Here is a 10,432-nt window from a genome sequence, read left to right on the forward strand (position 1 = left end):
CGGACCTGGCTGATTTGCTTTTTCATGTATGTATGTGTCGATCTTGGGGCTTGAACTCTGGGCCTGGGCTCTGTCCCTGAGCTTTTTTGCTTGAGGCTAGTGCTCTACCACTTGAGCCACAGCTCCACTTCTGGCTTTTGGGTGGTTCACTGAAGATGAGTCTCACGGCTAGCTTTGAGCTGTGATCCTAAGATCTCAGTGTCTTGAGTAGCTGGGACGACAGGCACGAGCCACCGATGCCTGTCACTTTTGACTTTTATTTTAAGACAAACTGTGTGGTTTGCATGTGCTTGTTTGTGGTGAGTGAGTTGCACTGTCTGTGTGCCTGTCTTTGTTTGTAAGCTGAAGTTGGTGTGTTTGTGGCCGACTGGATGGTTCTTTCCCACAGATGTTAAGGGTGGGTCTGTCGGTAACTGTCCCTCTGGGAAATCGGGACCAAATATGACAAGATCACAAGGAGAGCAAGAGGCCAGCAGCTTAGTCTAGCCTTGGGGGCTCTTGAAAAATGGAACAGGTCCTGGACCATAGCAGAGACCCATGGGCTTCAAACCTATGACATGCAGGGAGGATGGGGAGGGTCTAGGAGGCAGAAAAGGGAGGAGCTTATGTATTTTCAAATTATTGTTTTTCTTCAATGCAGAGGAAAGGTTAATCAGTTCTCATTTATCCAGAACTCTGGAGCTGTGTGTGTGTGTGTATGTGTGTGTGTGCGCGCGTGCTTGTGCTATTACTGATGCTTTAACTCAGGGCTTGGGTTCTGTCCCTTAGCTTTTTTCCCTTCAAGGCTGATGCTCAACCATTTCAGCCACAGCTTCACTTCTGGCTTTTTGGCGTATTATCTTAATTAGAGATAAGAGTCCCAGGCTGGCTTTGAACATTGATCTTCAGATTTCAGCCTACTAAGTAGCTAGGATTTCAGACATGAGCCCCAGCACTGGACTTATCTAGATCTTCTTAAGGGGACTCTGATCTTCTGTAACCTGACGGTTTTGATTGATTAAAGGAGATGGAAGTTCCTTGTTAAGGACTAGATCCAAGCAAAGAAGTACTCCCCCCTCCACCCCTTCCCAGGCGCCTGTGATATCCAAGGAAGCTTTAAGAGATACAAGGATCGAGAGGCCAGCAGTTCACACCTGTAATCCTGGCTACTGAGGAGGTTGAGGTCTGAGGATTGTGGTTCAAACCAGCTGGAGCAGACAAATCTGAAAGACTTATCACCAATTAAGGGGCAAAAACAAGAGTAGAGGTGTGGCTCAAGTGGTAGAGCACCAGCCTTGAACACAAAAAAGCTAAAGGACAGTGCCTAGGCCCTGAGTTCAAGCTCCAGAACTGGCACAAGAAAGAGAAAAAGGGGGCTGGGAAGGTGGCTCAGTGGTAGAGCGCTTGCTTTGCATGTATGAGACCCTGGGTTCGATTCTTCAGCACCACATAAGCAGGAAAAAAAAAGCCAGAAGTGGTGCTATGGCTCGAGTGGTAGCACGCTAGCCTTAAGCTGAAGAGCTGAGGGACAGCGCCCAGGCTCAGGGTTCAGGCCCCACGACCGGACCAAAAAAAAAAGAAAGAAAGAAAGAGAAAAAGGGAGGGAGGAAGAATGAGAGTGAGAAAGAAGGGAGTGGAAGAGAAACAGTCAGACAGAGATGCAAGGATCCCACGACATAAAGGAACTTGAAGTCCAGAAGAGCGACCCACCCCTCAACCGTCCCCTGAGACCTCTGAGACACCCCTTTACATCTCCCAATGGGATTGCACCCCATCTTCTTCCTGCCTGCCACCCCCGCCCCCCTTCTGGAAGATCCACAGCAGGCCTCAGGCCAACTCTCACTGCATGCACAGTATTGAGCCAGAATTTAATAACATTGTTCTCATTTTATTTATTTTTATAATTACCTTTAATTTAGAGCAAGTGATACAAATTTCCATTTAGGGTAATGATATACTTTCCCTTTAAATGCATTAAAGTAAAAAATAGTGAATTAATTAAAAAAATATTAGCAGGGGCACAAAAACAAAACCATGCAAAAGCAAAATGTACAGGTGGCTTATGCGGTATAAATAGCTCAAGAAAGGTGGTGGCTGGATGCGGGCATTGTATCACAAATCGAGATTACCTGCACGCTGTGGTGTTATTTATTTATTTATTATTGTTACTGGGCTGGTCCTGGAGTTTAAATTCAGGGCCTGGACGCTGTCCCTGAGCTTTTGGTGCTCAAGGCTAGTTAGTGCTCTACCACTTGAGCCACAGCTCCACAAATTCCAACTTTTTGGTAGTTTAAGAGTCTCACAGATGTTCCTGTCCAGTCTGGTTTCAAACCATGATCCTCAGATTTCAGCTTCCTGAGTAGCTAGGATGACAGGCACGAGCCACAGTGCCTGGTCTGTACACTACTTTAAGTGCTAAGTTCATTTTCTGGAAGTGGTTGAGGGGACTCAGGGCAGCCGGTGATGGGTAGATGTTGAGTCTAGAATTTAGAATGGGTTCAGGTTTCAGGAGAGTGAGCCCAGGACCTGCTCTCCTCTGGTGATGTTCATGTTCCTAGAAAGGCCTGCGATGGTCTCAGAATCCTAGAGGCCCCACTGCTGGGAAGAAGTATGTCAGAGGTCAAGCCATGCTGGCCAGGATGCTGACCTTTCTCCCGTGCTCCTCTGGAATTCTCCTGTCATCTCTCTGCCACAATCCTGGGTACTTAAAGGTGTTCTTCCTGCTTTTGTTTTGGTATCAAACCATGATCCTGTTTCCTTTTAGAGGAGAATGTCCAGGTGTGTCTCTGTAGACCTCATAGTACCCAATACAGAAAAAAATGCTCATCCATCCATCCATCCATCCATCCATCCATCCATCCATTCATCCATCCATCCAACTTTCCTCTATCATGTGTCCATCCACTCATTCATCTGCTTATCCTGTTTTTCTCCCTCCCTCCCTCCTTCCCACCTTCTCTCCTTCCCTGCCTTCCTTTCTGTCCTCCGTCCCTCCATCCCTCCCTCTCTTCTTCCTTTCCTTCCACTTTTCCATTCACACATCCATTCGTCTATGCATCTCCTCATCCCTCCACTCACCCATCTTCCCATCCATTAATTCACAAGCCAACCATTCATTCATATGTGCACTTACCTGTCAATCTATCCACCTGTCCCTCCATTCACCTATCCATCCACTCACCCACCTATTCATCCATCCCTTCATCCCTTCATTTATCCTTCTATCCATCCTCCTTTCCTCTATCCATATGTCTACACACTCATTCATCTGCTCATCCTCCCTCTCTTCTTTTACTCCCTCCCTCCTTTCCTTTCTTCCTTCTATCTTTCCTTCCTCCCTTCCTATTTCCCTTCCTTTCTTCCTCTTCCATTCACACATCTGTTCCTCTCTCCATCCTACCTACCATCCATCCTTCCATCCTTCTGTTCATCCATCCACCCATCCATCTTTTCTTGCCTAGACAAACGCTCTCTCCACCCACGAGATAGATATCAGAAGTATTCTGTATATTTCACAACACACAGAAAGGGATAAACAAATCGGCAACAAGAAGCAGCTGTTGGGTGCTTCTAGCACGTATGTGGGCACTGGAGGGATAGCCCTGACAGAGGGGGACATGGCTGTTTCCATCGATTCATGGTGAAGGGCAAGGGTTAAGGAGGGTTGCTATTCTGTGCATGTTCAATGAATGAAGTCCCTTTTCTCTGCTACTGGTGGGCCCAGGACCTGGGGAGGCCTGGGGAGGAGCCTGGGAGTATTTTAAGCCCTGAAGGTCAGAGGTTGCATGTGCTAGTCTCTGGCCAGCTGGTTTTGCAGTGAGATGACAAGTTCTGCTCAATCTGTCCCCAGCCACAGAGGCCCTGCCCAGCCCGGGAGAAGGACACTGAAAGGCACGACTCCCTCCGGGGTTGCTGTGGGGTGAGGCTGGCAGCTGGGATGAGGCACAGGGCAGAAGAGTGGTTGGTGGGGAGGTGGGACAGGGAGGGTGGCATGGGCAGACAAGCAGCAACATGACTTCCCAGGCACAGGGTGTCGCAGGCTGGCTGCCAGGGCCAAGTGTGGCTCTGAAGAGACACAGGCAAGTTTCCAGATGGTGGGCCGTGCCCTCCCTGTCTGCAGGCCCCTGTGCTTTGCTGGAGGCCCGGGCTGGCCCCTGCTTGCAAAGAACCCATGCTGCTGGTCTGATCACATGTGGTCTCTGAATCACAAAGTCTGGCTAGGGCTCATTCTGTGTGTGAGTGAGTGTGTGTGTATGTGTGTGTGTGTGCGCACATTGATGCTTGAACTCATGGCCTGGAGTGCTGTCCTTGAACTTTTTCTTTGATCATGTCAGGAGCTCTACCACTTTGAGCCACAGCTCCACGTTCAGCTATTTGGGTGACACATTGGAGATAATAGCTTCATGGAGTTTCCTACTTGGGCTGGCTTTGAACCGTGAGTCTCAGGTCTCTGCCTCCTAAGTAGCTAGGATGACAGGTGTGAACCACCAGCACCTACCTGTCCCTGAGATTTTTTTTTTCATTCAAGGCTGGCTGTAAGTCACTTGAGCCACTGCTGTACTTCTGGCTTTATAGTGGTTAACTGAAGATAGGAGTCTCTTAGACTTTTCTGCCTGGGTTGGCTTTGAACCACAATCTTCAGATCTCAGTCTCCTCTTAAGTAGCTTGGAATACAAGTGTAGAACTACCAGTGTCCAGCTTCAGTTCACTTATTTTAACTCTCCACTTGCTTCCAGAGGGCTTGTTCCTGGCTTTTACACACACATACACACACACACACACACACACACACACACACACACACACACAGAGTCTGCTGAGCTTGGAGCACAGGAGAAAAAGACACAAAATCTATGCCCTAGCCTTTGGGAACTTTCATCATTAGTCGATAGTAGAGTATGGGCAGGTACAGGTTCCAAAGAAACAGTGACATCACTGGGCAGTAACAGCTGGAGACATGTCCTGGGTGGAGGGAGATGGGAAGGGAAGGCTGATAGGAAAGAGCAGGAAGGAGCCATTAAGTTCACAGTTTTAACAGGATGCAGAGACAACATGATACCTAAAATCATCTAAAATCTCTTTTCCTCAAAGCAGAAAATGACACCAGTCAGAGAAACACATGCAGCCTTTCTTTCTCCCTTCCCTCCCTCTCTCTTTTCCTTCCTCCCTTCTTTTTTCTTCCTTATTCATTTTCTTTCTCTATCATCTATCTATCTATCCATCCATCTATCTAATGTGAGTACTGTGTCTTGACCTCAGGGTCTGGGTACCTTCCTTTCACGTTTCCCCTCAATGTAGGTGCTTTACCAGTTAAGCTACAGGTTCATGTCCAGCTTTTTGATGGTTTATTGGAGATAAAAGTCTCTTAGATTTGTTTGTTTTCTGTCTGGGCTGGCTTTGAACTGTGGTCCCCAAATCTCAAGCTTCTCAAGTAGCTTGGAATACAGACATGAGTCACTTCTGCCGAGCTAGGTTTTTTTTTTTTTTTTTTAATCCACCAGGACTCTGTTGGTTTTAAGTGACAGAAAACCAAGCCAGCTTCATCCACTGGGAGACTATATTGATTTATGTGAGTGTGAATTATGTAAATGAGTCAGTTTCAGGTAACACTTGATAGAGGAGTTTAAACTATGCCACTGCATTGCTCACTCCTCCTCTCTGCCTTCTCAGCACTGGCCTTGTCCTTAAGTATTATACAACTTACAGCCCACCATTGTAGTCTCTTCTAGACAGCAAAGTGGCTACCTCCTTCCCAGCCTTATGGAGAATCTGAACCACTCTAGTTCCTTGACAAATCCTTGCCACTCCTCTCATTGGCCTAATCTTAGGTCATATGCTGAGTCTTCAACCAATCACTGATGCTGGGAGGCGGGTTGGAATATTCTGATTGGCTCCATGGCTACATCTTACTCAGGCCACAGGGCTGAGGAGGAAGAGGAGAATCTCCCATGTAGGTTCTTTGCTACGCATGTACGATGGGAAGAGAGGCCTGAAGCGGGCACTGGAGTCTGGACCCAGGTGCCTAATGCTCCAACACTGACATGGGCAGTCTGGCTTTAAAGCCAGATTTCCTTCCTGTCAGAGCTGTGGTGGGTCAGAGGCTGGTAACTGTGTCCCAACCAAGCGTGGCTTGGCTTTCCCAAAGGTGGTCTAATTGTCAGGATCTTTACAACACCCCGGGGAACTACAAATAGGTAGAAACTTGGCTTCCCCAGGCCTGTGTTATGAAAAGTCTTGAGTTACAAAACGTTCCGGTTGTTAAAAATCTGCTACTGACTTGAACGGCAATAAAATATGGGCTGTTTATGAGTAATTAGCCACTTGTGGAAAAGAGCGCTATCCCTTTAAATTTATGGGGTGCCATGATTTATGTATTTCATGGGAGGGGGGGGGGTGGCGTTTGTCATGTTCCATCACGTCAGCTTGATGTAATTTGATACAAATCCAACACAGGAAGGAGAGATGGACACATGGCCTCCTGTGTTTCCAAATGGGATTCTCTTCAGCCCTTAGTTTGTCTTTACATTCCAGGGAAACACTTAGCTATCTTCAGTGGGCCCACTGGCTGTAGCCTCTGACCACCTCCAGGTGCTTTCTGGGAGATTTCACATTCCCAGGCAGGGTGAAGACTCAGCTCTCTGCAGAGGTTCAGTACACAGCCATCTCATTCTCAGCCTCTGCTGGGGCCTGGAGAGGCTGAAAGGGAGACGTGCTCAAGCCCATATGCACAGGGTATGATGGGATCAGTTCTAATAATGTGTTGTTTGCTTGGACAAGGACTTAGGAAAGAGAGGGTTTGGTGAGCGTGGGCTGTGGTAGAGGAGAGGTGTGTATGGAAGCATTTTGTGGTAGCTGACCCCCATTTAGGAAGGAAAAGGGAAAGCAGCAAGAACATTAGAGAATTTGAGGCTGAATCATGCATCCATTGGTTGGTGCCTTATTTCATCTTTCATACATCCTCTTTTCCATTCATCCATCCTTCTATCCACTCATCCATCCATTCACCCACCATCTATCTATCCATCCATCTATCCACCCACCTTCCCATCCACTATCCTTCCCTTGATCCACCCATCCATCCATCTATCTATCCATCTATCCACCCACCCACATCCACTATCTATTCAGCCATCCACCACACACCATCCATCTAACTATCCACCCACCTTCTCACCCACTATCCATCCATTGATCTACTTATCCCATATACCCACCCACCATCCACCCACCACCAATACCCACCCACTACCAATCTATCCATCTATCCACCCAGCCCTCTACCCACTCATTACCCATTCAACCATCCACCTACCCACCAACCATCATACATCCTCCCATCTATCCCCCCACTTACCCCTTTATCCATCCACTTGCCATCCATTCATCCTTCCTTCTATCCATCTCTTTACTCATCTACCCACACATGCATCCATCCACTCACCATCCTTTTATCCTCCCATCCATCCACCTGTCCACCCCCTACCCATCCAAGCATCCATTCACCCACCACCTACTATCTACCCATCATCCATCCATCCATTCATTGTTCCATCCATTCTCCTATCTAAATATCCATCCACTCATCTACTCACCCATCCATCACCAGCCATCTAGCTATCCACTCTCACACCCTTTAATTCACTCCTCCACTTCCATCCATTTTATCATCCATTTACCCATCTCTCTACCATTTGTCTACCTAGCCATCTACTCATCTACCCACTCATCTACTCTTCCATTCATCCACCATCAATTCACCTACCCACAATCCATCCATCCATCCATCCATCCAACTTATATCCAGTAAATCTCTGAGGACTTTGTAATTAACTAGTGGAAGTAAGACAGACTATATCTGTCAACTTACTACATAATCTTAGGTGAGTCTTTCCCTTCTGGCCTCAGTTTACCTAGGTATAACAAGCCCCCATTGGACTCAGTGACCCAGAGCTAGGTGATCTCTGGGTTTCTCCAATTCTTCCACATTCTGTCTGGCCTATTGTCTATGCATCTCTTCCCTCGGGGAGTGTTTCTGTTTGTGGGGAGTTGGTATGAACAGTTCTCATGTGTGACACATGTCCACAGGCAGTGGAGGGAGAATGTGGGAGAGAAGGATGGGAGTGAGCTTGGCTGTCATTTGTAGATAACAGTGTGCACGGTGCAGCGTGGTATAGACCTTACAGAAGGACCAGACCTTCAATGCTGCTTCTTCTTTATGTTTTCTTTGATGCCAGTACTGGGGCTTAAACTCAGGGCCTGAGCATGCTCCCTTAACTTTTTCTCCTTTAGGCTGGTACTCTACCACCTGAGCCATAGCTTCACTTCTGGCTTTTTGCTAGTTAACTGGAAGTAACAGTCTCATGGACTTTTCCTGTCCAGGCTAGCTTTGAACCTCCATCCTCAGATCTCAGCCTCCTAGGAGCTAGGATGACAGGTGGGAGCCATTGGCACTTGGCCAATGCTTTACTTTTATCTCCTCCTGCCTCTTAAACACATCACATCAGTGGTGTCCACCTTCATTCTGGTGATGGCTCAGGATTAAAGCTTGGCTGAGAATGAACTTCCCTGCCAAGTGGACCTCAGGGACCTCTCAGGAAACAGGAAGACAGAGCGAGAGGAAGGTGAGGGCGGCGGTGACCAGACTCTTTGGCTTACACAGACTAGAAGCTGTAACTCAAAGATGGTCCAGGGTTCTGAAGGTCACACAGCTCTTTGGGTTGCAATGTAAGTGGGGTGGGGATGGGGTTGTTAGAGAGCTTAGGACTCTTAGGGTGGTGGAAGGCCCAGGACCAGGCATAGGTGGAGAGGCCGATTAAGGTGCCTAGCATGTTTCATGGCAAGGAGCTGGCCAGGAGAGCAGGCAGTGTGTGCCTGCGGAGGAAGGCATGCCCTTGATCCTCCCAGGGCCTGCTCTGCTGGACGTGAGACATTATTCAAGGCCCCCCGGGTGGTGAGCCCTTTGGAGCGTTGTTGTCACTGCAGAGAAAGACACATTCCTGAAACACTCACATCTGGACCAGCAGTTCCCAGCAGGCCCCACATCTGTGAGCGCCACTAATACCTCTACCCAAGCTCCCAGCCTGGGCTCCTGTGGCCCACATGGGAGGACTCAGGGGTTAGACTCGCCTCCTTTTGTAGTAGCCTGGCCCGACAGGGGTGGTTCTAGGCCAGCATGGTGATCGGTGGGTGGCAGGAACCCAGGATGCTGAACTGGAAGCCTCAGAACAAAAATGGAACGAGATCGGGGCCTGCCAGATTTCCATCTGTCAGCCTCAGCCAGGTGGCTGTGGGCTGTGCTGCATCACCCGCATGCCTGGACGTCTCCCTTGCAAGGAACGCGCATGCTTATTGGAGGATGTGCATGGCGGCTCATGTCTTAAAGGCAGGTGCCTCTGTGAATGAGTCTCCTTGGGCTGGCTACTATGAATATTGCAAAATCAGGTCCCTTTTCTGATCCCACTTACGTACGAGCATTTTACGTTAGAGCTAGTTTCCCGCTGAATCAAATCTGACGCGTGGTATGATAGCCTAGACGTGCCCAGATGTTACAGGCTTTAATCAGCATCCAAGGGTACAGAGGGGAAGCTTGCTTCTGGGCTAGGCTGCCCTAGGGAGCAGGAAGCATCCAATGGTCTGTGCAGCCACCACTTGGCTCCCAGGGCAGAGGCCATGTACCAAGGCAGACACCCAGCCCCCCTCCCCTCTTTCTAGGGCTATATCAGAGCAGGAAGCCAAGACAGGTTAATAGGGGATTAAATATCCAACTTCCCTCCATGAGCGAGTCTGTTTAAAAGGGAGCAGGAAAGCCAGTGAGAGAGGAATAATCAATACACCTCATCAGACAACTACTTGTATCTTTTTCAGTTCTGTTATTATTTTAAAAGTAGGCCATTCATTAAAAGCACATATATAGGTATATATAATATGTATATGCTTTTATATTATATATGTTAAGAGTTTTAAAAAATTTATTAAAATTTTCTTCCCCTACAAATTTATTTTGGTTTTCTTCCCCTAATTGATCAATTGATTTCAGAGTATTAGGGAGAACCTTCTGCTCCCTTCCTCCCCCCCCCACCCCCAAATTAGTCCATGTAGAAGAAAGGAAAGGGCTCTGGTTTGGACTTCTGGAGTTTGAGGGCTGAGCCTATTATTCTCAAGATGACGTGTGTTTTTGTGATATTCTGGACACTGTTGGCTCTTCCAAAGTACCATGGGTCATAAGCTCTGAAGACGTGAAGGTTGTTGGTGGGCTGGGCCCTGCTAGAAGTTGCAGGCTGGGTTGATAGGTTGCTCATCATAGGAGGAGACATGACACTCCCTCCCCTCCTTCCCCCCCCCCCCCCCCACCGTCCCTCACAGAGATGGATCAAAAGGCACAGGGGAGAAGGGTCCAACAGCCCAGCATACCTGACGGAAGCTTCTAGAAAAGAAGTACTCACCTCCAGTTGGG

The sequence above is a fragment of the Dipodomys spectabilis genome, unplaced genomic scaffold (assembly GCF_019054845.1).
Source record: "Dipodomys spectabilis isolate Male_0828 unplaced genomic scaffold, ASM1905484v1 ptg000422l, whole genome shotgun sequence".
Classification (NCBI taxonomy): Eukaryota; Metazoa; Chordata; class Mammalia; order Rodentia; family Heteromyidae; genus Dipodomys; species Dipodomys spectabilis.